This window comes from Mesoplodon mirus, assembly GCF_964341445.2.
Source record: "Mesoplodon mirus genome assembly, chromosome: 4".
Lineage (NCBI taxonomy): Eukaryota > Metazoa > Chordata > Mammalia > Artiodactyla > Ziphiidae > Mesoplodon > Mesoplodon mirus.
Window position 1 is genome coordinate 159,591,011 of NC_138979.1, and position 15,680 is coordinate 159,606,690.

Genomic DNA, 15,680 nt, shown 5'->3' on the forward strand with positions numbered 1-15,680 from the left:
AAGGTGGGCCAACACCCCCACCCCCACTTCTGCTTTTTCCCCCCTCTCTGAATCTCCCACCATTTGGCCCTGGATGAAGATGAAACAGTAGTAATTCATGGGCACAATAACCAGTGCCCTGCGAAACACAGGCATGGAGAGTTTAAGTAACTTGCCCAAAACCATTCAGCTAGTGAATGCTCAAACCCAAGCAGCCTGATCCAGGACAGTCTTATAATGCTCATATACTGAATTTTTCATTTTTACCCCTATCTTTCCAATACTGAATAAATGCATAGAACCAACATATTAAAATCAATTTAGGAAACTGTTGGACCTTAGGTAATAAAATACCCGAGGGATCGATCATAAAGATCATATAGACTAAGGACATTAAAGAATTGTAACAGCTATAATTTTGAATAAACATTATACAAAACAGCAAGAATGCTCACTTTTAAGCGAATCAAATAATATATATATTCAGTTATATATAATATATATTATATATATTCCTTTTCAGATTCTTTTTTTTCTAAGTCTCAGTTTCACCCTAGTTTATTTATTTATATATTTTTTATTAGTTTCTGCTTTATAACAAAGTGAATCAGTCATACATATACATCTGTTCCCATATCCCTTCCCTCTTGCATCTCCCTCCCTCCCACCCTCCCTATCCCACCCCTCCAGGTGGTCACAAAGCACCGAGCTGATCTCCCTGTGCTATGTGGCTGCTTCCCACTAGCTATCTACCTTACTTTTGGTAGTGTATATATGTCCATGCCTCTCCCTCGCTTTGTCACAGCTTACCCTTCCCCCTCCCCATATACTCAAGTCCATTCTCAACTAGGTCTATATCTTTATTCCTGTTTTACCCCTAGGTTCTTCATGACATTTTTTTTCTTAAATTCCATATATATGTGTTAGCATACAGTATTTGTCTTTCTCTTTCTGACTTACTTCACTCTGTATGACAGACTCTAGGTCTATCCACCTCATTACAAATAGCTCAATTTCATTTCTTTTTATGGCTGAGTAATATTCCATTGTATATATGTGCCACATCTTCTTTATCCATTCATCGGATGATGGACACTTAGGTTGTTTCCATCTCCGGGCTATTGTAAATAGAGCTGCAATGAACATTTTGGTACATGACTCTTTTTGAATTATGGTTTTCTCAGGGTATATGCCCAGTAGTGGGATTGCTGGGTCATATGGTAGTTCTATTTGTAGTTTTTTTTTTTTTCTTATGGCCAGTTTTACCCTAACTCTGTACACATAGGACAGCAGTTAACAAATATGTTTGAGGAAGTGGGCTGAGGCTGTAATGTGGAGAATCCTACATGTTAAGCTGTGGATTTCACATTCAACTGAGCTGGCAGTGGTGAGAAAGATTATAGCTAAGAGCTCTGCTCTTGAAAGATTAAACTGGCCTCAGAGTGAATTGGAGGCAGAAGTGATTAAAGAAAGGAAGATTCATTAAATAAAAGTTCCAGAAAGAGTTAACAGGACCCTTGAATAGGATGATGGTGGTAGTAGGAATAAAGATAGGTGAATGGCATCATGAAAGCAGAGCCAATAGAATCTGACAACTAACTGGTTGTGAGAGGAAAGTAAAGGTAGAGTTAATTACTTAATCATGAGGAAAAGATTGTCTCCCAAAATAGCATTTGACTGCCGGGAACCATAAACGTCATATGAATACAATATATTCTCAGATAACACCAAATAGTATTTCCAATTCTTAATTTTAAACAATATTTAAACCAAGCCTGTAATTGTTTTGTAATTATAAAGGAAACAATACCACTTAAAAAGTGCAGAGTAGAAAAAAATAAGCAACAAAAGAAAAGTAGTTTAAACTTACAGAAATCCAACAGTCTGCACAAAACATATAAAAAAGAAAACCATCCAAAATAATGATCAACAATGATATGATAATATTTATATAGATTTCTTACATAATTTCTATTAATGTGTGTAGAATGACCTTGGTCAACGGTGTGACAGAATGTGGTTGATATAGACAGAACAGTAATTTATTGAAAGAATATTGGGTAACTCAGAGAATCTTTGGGAGGGCTAGAGAACTGGATTCAGAGTTACATCCAAAACCATGGCACTCTCTTCCAACTTTCCAACTAGATCTGGACACTAGATGCCTTAGTGTTAACCACCAGCTGAGTCACTGGAATCTGCCAATAGAACTGCTGCTTCTGCTCTCTCTGGAAATCAGATACAGTTGCCATAGTTGCCACAACTTATCAGCAAAAAGAATACTGATGGTTCCGACTGGTGAATATTATTTTCAGAACCTACATCATGCCATGCCCTAGCCGAAAGGGAGCCTTGAAAAGCAATAGCCAGGCATTTTCAACTTTCATATGGAAATGGGCTCTACCATATAAGAAGATGCCTCAGATGCTCGTAGGACCAAAAGAATGCTAGACAAAGTATTTAATAGACACATTTTAATGTTTAAAAAGAAGTGTATGAAGTTACGTTATTCTCATTAATGTGTTAAGCAGCAAAATTCAGATCGAATGGTAAATACTTTAACTAGTGCAAGCATATTTACTAGCTTACTAATATAAAAACAACTGTTTGGGGGATTTCAGTGATATTTGGTCAAAAGAGATATTTGACTTGACATGTTATATATCAGTGTCAGGTCAGGGTTGGCTTGAAAATGAGGCATACTAGGCTAAAAAACTTTTAACAGAAATACGATAAATTTAGAAATAGGCGATTGGAATGTTAGAGTGAATACATTTAAGACCTACTCACCCACACTAGGAGGGTCTAGAAACACACCTTTCATCATGACCACAAGAAATAAATTTGTGTGGTGGGGGAGCCCCAACATCCTTTGAAACGTTCTGTGATCCCTCTGATCTACAGACAAGCCGTACAGTGGAAACTGAAGTCACCGAATTAGGAAATACAAATGCAATGGAAGTAACTGGATCCTGAGGTGGCAGGGGCCAAGGAGCCACACTCAAATGCCAAGGCAAGGTGGGAGTAGTTACCATAATGAACAGCACTGTCAAAGCAGTAATTAGAACAGTGTGATTCCCACAGACCTATGGTGTTGGCTAGTTTGATTATGGTGTTTATGGTAGGGAAACAGGAAGCCCACTAAATTCTTTTTAAAAAAATTTTTTTTTAAATTAGTTTCTGCTTTATAACAAAGTGAATCAGTCATACATATACATCTGTTCCCCCATCCCTTCCCTCTTGCATCTCCCTCCCTCCCACCCTCCCTATCCCACCCCTCCAGGTGGTCACAAAGCACCGAGCTGATCTCCCTGTGCTATGTGGCTGCTTCCCACTAGCTATCTACCTTACTTTTGGTAGTGTATATATGTCCATGCCTCTCCCTCGCTTTGTCACAGCTTACCCTTCCCCCTCCCCATATACTCAAGTCCATTCTCAAGTAGGTCTGTGTCTTTATTCCTGTTTTACCCCTAGGTTCTTCATGACATTTTTTTTTCTTAAGTTCCATATATATGTGTTAGCATACGGTATTTGTCTTTCTCTTTCTGACTTACTTCACTCTGTATGACAGACTCTAGGTCTATCCACCTCATTACAAATAGCTCAATTTCGTTTCTTTTTATGGCTGAGTAATATTCCATTGTATATATGTGCCACATCTTCTTTATCCATTCATCGGATGATGGACACTTAGGTTGTTTCCATCTCCGGGCTATTGTAAATAGAGCTGCAATCAAGTACTGGGAAAGAGTAAAATCTCAGCAATTGAGCTCTCAGCATTGCTGTTCTAACATTTTAAAAACTTCTGACAGGGCTTCCCTGGTGGCGCAGTGGTTGAGAGTCCACCTGCCGATGCAGGGGACACGCGTTCGTGCCCCGGTCCGGGAAGATCCCACATGCTGCGGAGTGGCTGGGCCCGTGGGCCATGGCCGCTGAGGCTGCACGTCCGGAGCCTGTGCTCCGCAATGGGAGAGGCCACAATAGTGAGAGGCCCGCGTACCATTAAAAAAAAAAAAAAAAAAAAAAAAAAACAAAAAACTTCTGACATCTCATTCTGGGTACCTTGCCACATATACTATCAATTTTTAAAAATTTGTTATTTTGTTTTTTAATTTATTCTCTATCCTTGATCACTGACTCAATGCCAAATATGTATTTTTAAAAATTACATTATCCTGAATTTTCTATATTGCTCTACCAATATTTCTTTCTATTTTGGCACAAGATGCTATTTTGATCATTATTTTAACAACTGCTTTGGCACAATCACTTTTGCTAATTTTTATCCCACAGAATTTTCTTGGTTATTTCCCATGTTTATTCTTTGGGGTCAACTTTGGAGTAATTTTGTTCAGTTGCTGACAAATAAAACCTTTGGGATTTTAATTAAGATTACCTTAAATTCACTGGTTAATTTGAGAAAAACTGACATAATATTGACCCATTTCATCTACTACTATTTATTCAAGTCTTTTATGTCTCTGAAGTTTTAAGGTAGCCTTCAAATATACATTTTCTAGATTAATAAGTATTTAATAATTTTTGTTGCTACTGTGAACTGGTTTTACACCTATTATTTATGTATATATTTGTGTATATATATTCTTTTAAAAGACTTTAGTTTTTAGAGCAGTTTTAGGTTCACAGAAAAACTGAGCAGAAAAGTACAGAGTTCCCATATACCCTCTGTACCGCCCCCCACCCCCGCAGCTTCCCCCACTATCACATTCCACACCAGAGTGGTACATTTGTTACAATCAACAAACCTATACTTTATCCACAGTCCATATTAGGTTTTACTTTTGGTGCTGTAAATTCTACGGATTTTGACAAATGTATAATGACATGTATCCACCATTGTAGTATCATACAGAATAGTTTCACTGTCCTAAAAATCCTCTGTGTTCCTCCTATTCATCTCTTCTTCTCCCCTAAACTCTGGCAAGCACTGATCTTTTTACTGTCTCCATAGTTTGGCCTTCTCCAGAACTGTCATAGAGTTGGAATCATACAGTATGTAGCCTTTCCAGACTGGCTTCCTTCACTAGTAACATGCATTTAAGGTTCCCCATGTCTTTTCATATATTCCACTGTCTGGTCATATCACAGTTTATTTATCCATTCACCTGGTGACAGACATCTTTGTTGCTTCCAAGTTTTGGCAATTATGAATAAAGTGGCTATAAACATCCGTGTGCAGGTTTTTGTGTGGACATAAGTTTTCAACTCATTTGGTTTGAGTGTGATTGCTGGGTCATATGGTAGCTGTACATTTAGTTTTATGAGAAAACTTCTCCTAAAGTCTTCTAAAGTGGCTGTCCCATTTGCATTCCCACCAGCCATGAATTACAGTTCCTGTTGCTCCACGTTTTAACCAGCATCTGATGTTGTCAGTGTTCTGGATTTTGACCATTCTTGATAGGTGTGTAAACTCATTATATTTTTAATTGTATATAATTTGTCTTTCCCTTTCTGGTTGCTTTTAAGATTTTCTTAGTCTTTGATATCTACAGTTTCATTCACGTGTCTAGGAAACAGACTTTTTTTTTTTAGATTGAGATATAATTCACGTACCATACAATTCACTCAACGTGCACCACTGAGTCATCAATTAATTTTTTTAAATTGTGGTGAAATACATATAACATAAAATTTGCTAAAAAAATTTTCCCTTTAAACTATTAAGTGTATAGTTCAGTGGTATTTATTATATTCATGATGTTGTACAACCATTACCACTACCTATTTCCTGAAGTTTTTTATCACTACAAACACAAACGCTGAAAACATTAAGCAATACTCCCAAGTTCTCCCTTCCTTTAGCTCCTGGTAATCTCTAATCAACTTCCTGTGTCTATGAAATTGCCTATTTTAGATATGTCATATAAGTAGAATCACAATATTTGTCCTTTCATGTATAGCTTATTTCACTTAGCATAACGTTTTCAAGGTTCATCCATGTTGTAGCACATATCAAAACTTCATTCCTTTTAATGGTGGAATAAGATTCCATTGTATGTATATACCACATTTTGTTCATCCATTCACCTATTGACAAAACACCTGGGTTGTTTCCACCTTTTGGTTATTATGAATAATGCTACAATGAATGCTGACATATAAGTACCTGTTTGAATCCCTGCTTTCAATTCTTTGGGTATATGCCTAGGAGTAGAATTACTGGGTAATTATATGTTTAGCTTTGTGAGGAACTGCCAGTTTTCCATAGTGTTGCACCATTTTACATTCCTATCAAAATGTATCAGAGTTTCAATTTTTCCATATGCTCATCAGCACTTTATTTTCCTTTTAAAAAAAATATACCAACCTAATACGTGTGAAGCATATCTCGTGATTTTGATTTGCATGCCCCTAATGACCAATGATATTGAGCACCTATCTTTTCATATGCTAATTGGCCATTTGTATATCTTCTTTGGAGAAATGCCTAGTCACATCCTTTGCCCATTTTAAAAATTGGGTTTTAGTCTTTAGATATATGATCTCCAAATATTTTCTGCTATTCTTTGGGTTGCCTTTTCACTTTCTTTCTTCAAAAGAAAACGTCCTTTGATGCATAAAATTTTTCAATTTTGATGAAGTTCAGTTTATCTATCTCGGTGGCGCAGTGGTTAAGAATCCACTGCCAATGCAGGGGACACAGGTTCGAGCCCTGGTCCGGGAAGATCCCACATGCCGCAGAGCAACTAAGCCCGTGTGCCACAACTACTGAGCCTGCGCTCTAGAGCCCGCGAGCCACAACTACTGAATGAAGCCCGTGCATCACAACTACTGAAGCCTGTGCACCCTAAAGCTTGTGCTCCACAACAAGAGAAGCCACTGCAATGAGAAGCCCACACACCACAATGAAGAGTAGCCTCACTTGCCGCAACTAGAGAAAGCCCACGCACAACAAAGACCCAAAGCAGCCAAAAATAAACAAACAACAAAAAAAATTTATCTCTCTTTTCTTTTCCTGCTCATGCTAAGGACTCCACTGCCAGATCCAAAGTCATGAAGATTTACCCCTGTGTTTTCTTCTAAGAGTTTTATGGTTTTTATTCTTATATTTAGGTCACTGATTCATTGAGTTAATTTTTTACATAGTCTGAGGCAGAAATCCAACTTCACTCTTTTTCATATGGAAATCCAGATGTCCCAGAACCACTGGGTGACAAGACAATTTTTTCTCCATTGAATGAACTTTGCACCCTTGTCAAAAATCACTTGGATGTAGATGTATTAGACTAATTTTTATTTATCCCATTTGCTTCTTCAATCTGAGGATTCAAACATTGCTCTGAAATGAATTTACCCTCCTCTCTCCTCCTGGAGCTTCCATTAGGTCTGCTAGTGTCATTCGACTTTTAAATTTGTTCATCCACGTTTCTTAACCTCTTTTTCATATTTTCTCTTTATCACCTTGTGCTGCATTCTGGGTAACTTCATCGAATTTATTTTCCAGTTTACCAGTTGCCTTTTCAGCCAGCTCTAATTCACTATTTAATCTATTTACTAAGTTCAATTTCAGTATCAGTATTTTTCATTTTTAGAAGGTGAGATTTGATTCTTTGTCAAATCTGCCCATTCCTTTTTTCACTGTTTTATTTTTTTTCCTATGGTTTGAATTCATTTTTTTATGTTTCTAATAATTTTATATATACACATTTTATAGTCTCCTCTATAGCCTATTATTCAAGTTCTTAGAGTGCTAATCCTCTTGTTGATCTTTATTGTATAATCCTTCACTGTATCTGCTGATCATTTCCACATATAATTTAAAACTTTTAAAAAACTGTAAGTTCACCTCTAGTGAAGCTCAATTTTTGTAGGGAAATTTCATGCATTCTAGATTGTGGAGTGGTTTTACATTTGCTTCTAAAAGGTACCACAGATGTTTAGTAGCCTAAGACCTACTGTATATTCATTTGAAGACTCTTACATCATGCAGGTTTTAGCACATCAAGTCCAAATCCATGGTTTCAATTTTTCCTGGGAGATTCCTTTTCTCACCCAAGGTCTGGGTAGAGGGAAGCTCCCTTTTTTGTTTTGTTTTGTTTTGTTTTTTTGCTTTTCCTGCTAGTTCTGTATTTCACTGCTTGTAAAGCCCCCTGAAGGTTCTGTTCCATGCTGGGTTCTCAGTTCTAATTCTCTGCTTTTTGAGTCCAGGACCTTCAGAATGGATGTTAAATGCAAAGGCTCTAGCTCACAAATCGTTTCCCTCTTAGGCTGCTAGTGTGATTTCTGCCTTGCTCTCAAATTCCCTCTTAATTTCTGGTAACTGGAGATCTGTCTTTATCGAAAGCTCAGCTATGGTTTAAGAGAAAAGTTTGTTTGAAAATACAGTCAGCATTTCTAGATATTTGTATTGGGAGTATTACTGTGTTAGCTTAATCCACATTCTGCCAGGATCCAAGACCTATAATATTTCCCAACTAAACTAACTGGTTTTTCTATCCACTGATTTCAGTCTATCTTAAAAGAAGCCAAAATACTAGAATTTCCTATCATTTTCAACAGTTTTTTGGGTTGATTCTCTTGGGCTTTTCAGATAGACATTATCTGCAGAAAAAAAAATACAGAAAATATCTGGATTTCCCACATTTACAACTTTTGTTTATTTTCTTATCCAAAGGTACTTACTACCATTTCTCAATCACTGTCGAATAATAATGATGTTTAAGAAAAAACTGACCTTCCTCCTGACTTCACTGTACATGTTTCACCATTATGCATGACTCTGGGATAGTTTTTCAGTCATTGAAAGAAAGTATTATGCTATTCTGATTTTGATAAGAAGATTTATCAGGATTGAAAAATAATATTTTTAATGTTTCTATTTTACTGATATAATCCACATAACATAAAATTAACCATTTTAAAGTGAATAATTCAGTGGCATTTAGTATATTCACAATGTTATACAATCTCCACCTTTATCTAGTTCCAAAACATTTTCTTTTTATTTATTTATTTATTATTAGACAATAATTACTTTATAATGTTGTGTTAGTTTCTGCTGCAGAGCTAAGTGGATCAGCCATATGCATACACACATCCCCTCCCTCCCTCCACATCCCACCCAACTAGGCCATCACAGAGCACCGAGCTGAGCTCCCTGTGCTATACAGCAGGTCCCCACTAGCTATCTATTTTACACATGGTAGTGTATTTATGTCAAACCTAATCTCTCAATTCATCCCACCCACCCTTGCCCCACTGTGTCCACATGTCCATTCTCTATGTCTGCCTTTCTATTCCTGCCCTGAAAATAGGTTCATCTGTACCATTTTTCTAGATTCCACACATATGTGTTAATATACGGTATTTGTTTTTCTCTTTCTGACTTACTTCACTCTGTATGACAGGCTCTAGGTCCATCCACATCTCTACAAATGATCCAATTTCATTCCTTTTTATGGCTGAGTAACATTCCATTATATATATAGACCACATCTTCTTTATCCATTTATCTGTCGATGGACATTTAGGTCGTTTCCATGTCCTGGCTATTGTAAATAGTGCTGCAATGAACATTGGGGTGCATGTATCTTTTTGAACTATGGTTTTCTTAGGGTATATGCCCAGTAGTGGGACTGCTGGGTCGTGTGGTAGTTCTATTTTTAGTTTTTTAAGGAACCTCCATACTGTTCTCCACAGTGGCTGTATCAATTTACATTCCCACCAACAGTGCAAGAGGGTTCCCTTTTCTCCACACCCTCTCCAGCATTTATTGTTTGCAGATTTCTGATGATGCCCATTCCGACCAGTGATACCTCATGGTAGTTTTGATTTGCATTTCTCTAATAATTAGTGATGCTGAGGAACTTTTCATATGCCTCTTGGCCATCTGTATGTCTTCTTTGCTGAAATGTCTATTTAGGTCTTCCGCCCATTTTTTGATTGGGTTGTTTGTTCTTTTGATATTGAGCTGCATGAGCTGTTTGTATATTTTGGAGATTAATACTTTGTTGCTTCATTTGCAAATACTTTCTCCCATTCTGAGGGTTGTCTTTTCGTCTTCTATGCAAAAGCTTTTTTAAGTTTAATTAGGTCCCATTTGCTTATTTTTGTTTTTATTTTCATTACTCTAGGAGGTGGGTCATAAAAGATCTTGCTGTGATTTATGTCAGAGTGTTTTTCCTATATTTTCCTCTAAGAGTTTTACAGTGTCTGGTCTTACATTTAGGTCTTTAATCCATTTTGAGTTTATTTTTGTGTATGGTGTTAGGTAGTGTTCTAATTTCATTCTTCTACATGTAGTTGTCCAGTTTTCCCAGCACGATTTATTGAAGAGGCGGCTTTGTCTCCATTGTATATTCTTGCCTCCTTTGTCATAGATTAGGTGACCACAGGTGCATGGGTTTATCTCTGGGCTTTCTATCCTGTACCATTGATCTGTATTTCTGTTTTTGTGCCAGTACCATACTTTATAGTTGCTTTATAGTCAAAACATTTTCTTTACACCAAAAGAAGAACCTGCACCTATTAAGCATTTGCTTCCCAATGCCCCTCCACACAACCCCTAACAATCAATAACCTGCATTCTGTCTTTATGGATTTACCTATTCTGGATATTTCATATAAATGGAATCATACAATATGTGACCTTTCATGTCTGATATATTTCACTTAGCATACTATTTTTGAGGTCACCACATTGTAGTACGGGGTCACCACATTGTAGTATGTATGAGTACTTTATTGCTTTTTATAGCTGATGTATATGTATTTCCATACTTTGTTTTTCCATTCTTCCACTGAAGGACATTTGGGCTGTTTCCACCTTTCAGCTATCATGAATAGTGGTGCTACAGACATGAGTGTGCATGTATTTATTTGTGTATGTTTTTGACTCTTTTGGGTGTATACCTAGCAGTAGAATTGCTGAGTCATATGGTAATTCTATGTTTAGCTTTTTGAGGAGCCACTAAACTGCTTTTTACAGAAGCTGAACTATTTTGCATTCTCATCAGCAATGTAAGAGGGTTCTGGTTTCTCCACATGCTTATCAACACTTGATTTCCTTTTTGTTTTTTTAAGTATAGGCATCCAAGTGGGTATGATGTGGTACTTCATTGTGGTTTTGATATGTATTTCCGTAATGACTAATGATGCTGACTATCTTTTCATGTGCTTTTTGGGCATTTGTGTATCTTCTTTGGAGAAATTTCTATTCAACTCCTTTGTCTCTTTTTAAATCAGGTTTTTAAATATATTCTGGATACTAGACTCTTATCAAACATATGATTTCCAAATGTTTTCTCCCAGTCTGTAGTTCTCTTTTCACTTTCTTGATAACGTCAATGCATAAAAGTTTTTAATTTTAATGAAGTCCAGTTCATATATTATTTCCTTTCTTGCTCATGCTTTTGGTGTCATGTATATGAAGGTCATGAAGATTTACCCCATGTTATCATCTAAGAGTCTTATGGTTTTACTCTTATAGTTAGGTTGTTGATCCATTTTGAATTAATTTTTGTATATGGTGTGAGGTAGGAGTCCAGCTTCATTTTTTGCCACGTGGAAATCCCATGGTCCCATCACCATTTGCTGAAAAGACTATTCTTTCCCCATTGAATGGTCTTGGTACTCTTGTCAGAAATCAGTTGGCCATAGATGTTTAGGTTTATTTTTGTACTCTCAATTCTATTCTATTGTTCTATACATCTGTCCTTATGCCATTATTACAATGGTTTGATTACTTAACTTTGTACTAAGTTTTGAAATCAAAAAGTGTGAGTCCTTCAATGTCGCTTCCATTGCAATGATGAAGTCTTTTTCCTCTTAGGCCCATCAATGTGATGAACTATATCAAATTTCCTAACACTGAATCATTTGTGGATTCTTGAGTTAAACCCTACTTTTAGATCCCATTTGTTCTACTTTTCTGCCTAGTTTTTCATCTATATTCTTAAGTGGAGTTGGTCTGTGATTTTTTGTGTTTGTGCTATCTTTGTTAGGTAGTTGTATCAGGATTTTGTTAATGCCTCAAAAAAAATTGGAAACTGTCCTCTTTTTCTTCCCTTTCTTTCTCTCTATTTTTTTCCCCCGTCAGCTCTGGTACAGTTAAATAGCATAAGAGTTATGCTTCAAGGTTGTGAAAGAAAACTGACCTGTAAAACCATCTATACTAAGTCTTTTGGGGATAGCTTTGGAGTTTTAATAACTTTCTCTATTTCCTTCATGGTTAGGGGTCTATTCAACTTTTATGCTTGTACTTTAGCTAATTTTAATAATGCATATTTTCCTAGAATATTCTTAGTTAATCTAAATTTTCAAATTTATCAAACTATACAGTATTCACATATTTAGTCTGTAATTGGGTCTCTCCATTTTCTTTCTTTTCTTTTCCTTTTGCTGCGCCACATGGTGTGTGGGATCAAACCCACGCCCCATGCAGTGGAAGCATGGCATCTTAACCACTGGACTACCAGGGAAGTCCCTCCACACTTTCTTATCTCTAGTATCACTTATCTGTGTGTGTGTGTGTGGGGGGGGTTTGCCTGCACCGCATAGCCTGTGGGATCCCCGACAAAGGACTGAACCTGGGCCCTTGGCAGTGAACATGTGGTGTCTTAACCACTGAACCACCAGAGGATTCCCTTATATATGTTTTCTTTCTTGTTTTTTATTAAGGTTCATTTCTAATACTACCTCCAAGTTATTTAACCTCTGTTTCCATTTTATATTAATAATAAAATGAGAAAGTAGGGTTTTATGATCTTTCAGTTACCTTTAGGTGCTGAGAAATGAATAGAGGTTTCAAAGTGTTTCCAAGGGATTTTATTCTATCATCTTCATCATCTCAACTGGTGACATATGGGTATTTATGCCAGGAAAAAAAAAAAAAAGGAGGGAAGACTTGGTGGAAAGAAGAAAACAAAAGTATCTCATATATGGACTAACTCAGTCGCATAATCTATTTCAGAAATGTGGAGATAGAAATCAGCCTTGTGTCTTATTAGACTATGAGAAAAACATGCCAATTGAAAAAACATTATTAAAGAGGTCTCTTTTCTTCTCTGAGACACTATCTCACTGAAGAACTGCAGCTGATTTATGCTTTAATGGCTAAAATATTTGACTCTGGGACTTCTTTTGTCTGTATACCATTTCCAAACTCCCTCTGAGTCAGGGACTTTTATTCACGAAAAGTAGTTTAGAAAAACTAGTATGTGGAATTTCATTCTTGGATGAATTAAGTCATTTGTCCTTTTCTTGAAAAAAATTATTTAAAAAGTAGATTTCCCCCCTGCTTTGCTACTGTTATCCATGAGAAGAAATTGCAGAGCTCTGATGTGAGAGACTGTACAGTCAGCAGTTCCCAGCATTAACAAAAAGTGACAGAATCATTAATTTATAAGAAGCTATAAGGCACATTATCACATACACATAGCCTATGTTATTTAGCAAATACAGGATGCAGATGTGCAGAACATGACATCAAAATTTGTTTAGGGTCTTTAATCAAAAAGGAGTAGTTAGGGCTTCCCTGGTGGCGCAGTGGTTGAGAGTCCGCCTGCCGATGCGGGCGACACGGGTTTGTGCCCCGGTCCGGGAGGATCCCGCATGCCGCGGAGCGGCTGGGCCCATGAGCCATGGCCGCTGAGCCTCCGCGTCCGGAGCCTGTGCTCCGCAACGGGAGAGGCCACAGCAGTGAGAGGCCCGCGTATCGCAAAAAAAAAAAAAAAAAAGGAGTAGTTAAATTAAAATGGACTATTCTTTAAGTATAAATTTGGAATAATACAATTACATTTGAACAAGTGATCTAAACTAAGTATATTCCCTGGTGGACCAGTGGTTAGGACTCCGCACTTTCACTGCCAAGGGCCAGGGTTTAATCCCTCGTTGGGGAACTAAGATCCCACAAGTTGCGCACTGCGGCCAAAAAAAACCAAAACAGAACACTAAACTAAGCATATGTACTAAATCTAACCACGTAAATTTAAAGCTTAAAAGAACTTAAAGAGATCAAAAAACTTCACCTTCCAAATGAGACACCAGGTGTCAAAAAAGTTACGTGCTTTAGACAAGATTATATAACTAGTAAATTAACAGGTGATAGGTCTGATAGTACTGAAAAGTACTAAACCACATGCATAATCAGGGGACCCTGCTACTTACCTGATCTCACCTCTACTTGTGCCATCTGCTCTAAACACACTGGCCTCATTGCTGTGCCTCCAACACAACAGGCTTTCTCCTACCCCAGAGCCTTTGCACTTGCTGCCCACTGTCTACAATCTGCTTCCTCAGACACCTGAATGTTGCTTTCTTACTTTTTTTGGGTCTTTCCTAAAAAATCACTTTTTCAGTGAGGGATTCCCGGAGCATCCTATTTTAAATCTCACCCTCCACATACTCCCTTAACACCTAATTCCCTTTTTGTATGCCAGGTACATTTATTTGTTCATTGTTGACACCCACTAGAATGCATGCACTGTGCAAGGATTTTGTCTGTTTTGTTCCCTTGTGTTCGCAGTGCCTAGATGCCTACAACACAGCAGGCACTCAGTGAATATCTTTTGACTACATCAATGAATTACTGGATAGAGAAGGAAATGTACACATTACTTAGTGCTACATTAAACAATAATAAGAGTCATAATAATGAAAACTTTTACAATAAACTCAAGTCAAAGAAAAGGAGACAATTTATGGTGTAGAATGCAAATATTATTGACCTATATAATGTTAAAAAGAAAAGCATAGATGGGGCTTCCCTGGTGGCGCAGTGGTTCGGAGTCCGCTTGTCGATGCGGGGGACACAGGTTCGTGCCCCGGCCCAGGAGGATCCCACATGCCGCGGAGCGGCTTGGCCCGTGAGCCATGGCTGCTGAGCCTGCGCTCCGCAACAGGAGAGGCCACAACAGTGAGAGGCCCGTGTACAACAACAACAAAAAAGAAAAGCATAGTTGGTATCAGTTTGAAGGTAAGAGAACAAAGGGTTTTAGTATTTTTATACTACATGGTAGGGAATGAAGACATACCATCTAAAATTAATAGAACAAAAATTTTATGGTATAGGAAACCAAGAGAAAAAACTAAAAATAATCTAATCTCTGAAGTCTGCATGGAGAAGGGGCAAAGAGAAGATGGAAGGGCAGGATGTGTGGGTTAAATCATCCTTTCTCTTCTTTATAGTGGAGAACCAATGATAAGCATTGTTAAAATATTACCAATGGGAAGCAGAAATAAAAATGGTTAAGTGTCACTGGGGAGTGGGATTAGGGGTAGGGAAGGCACTTGTTTTTTAGCCACAAGCATATATCGTATGAATGAAAAGCATATATCACATGAATGAAAAGCATATATCATGAAATTTTTTAAAGTTTAATTATATTCAACACTGTTTTAATAAAGTAATTTTTAATTCACACATTGTGCTATAAAATTATAACAGTGCTTAAGAACACAACCCTCGGGCTTCCCTGGTGGCGCAGTGGTTGGGAGTCCGCCTGCCGATGCAGGGGACGCGGGTTCGTGCCGCGATCCGGGAGGATCCCGCGTGCCGTGGAGTGGCTGGGCCCGTGAGCCATGGCCGCTGAGCCTGCGAGTCTGGAGCCTGTGCTCCGCAACGGGAGAGGCCCGCGTACCGCAAAAAAAAAAAAAAAAAAGAACACAACCCTCTAAATCTAGACTGCCAAAGTTCAAATCCTAACTTCAAATAATCAGATATCATCAACTATTCCCTAACA

At 37.6% G+C, this 15,680-nt stretch overlaps 1 protein-coding gene across 6 annotated transcripts in view; it reads right to left on the bottom strand.

The window, feature by feature from the left end:
• NUMB (NUMB endocytic adaptor protein) overlaps nt 1–15,680 on the bottom strand; it is a 174,798-nt gene that overhangs the window by 38,164 nt on the left and 120,954 nt on the right. The gene's annotated exons all lie outside the window — the stretch shown is intronic.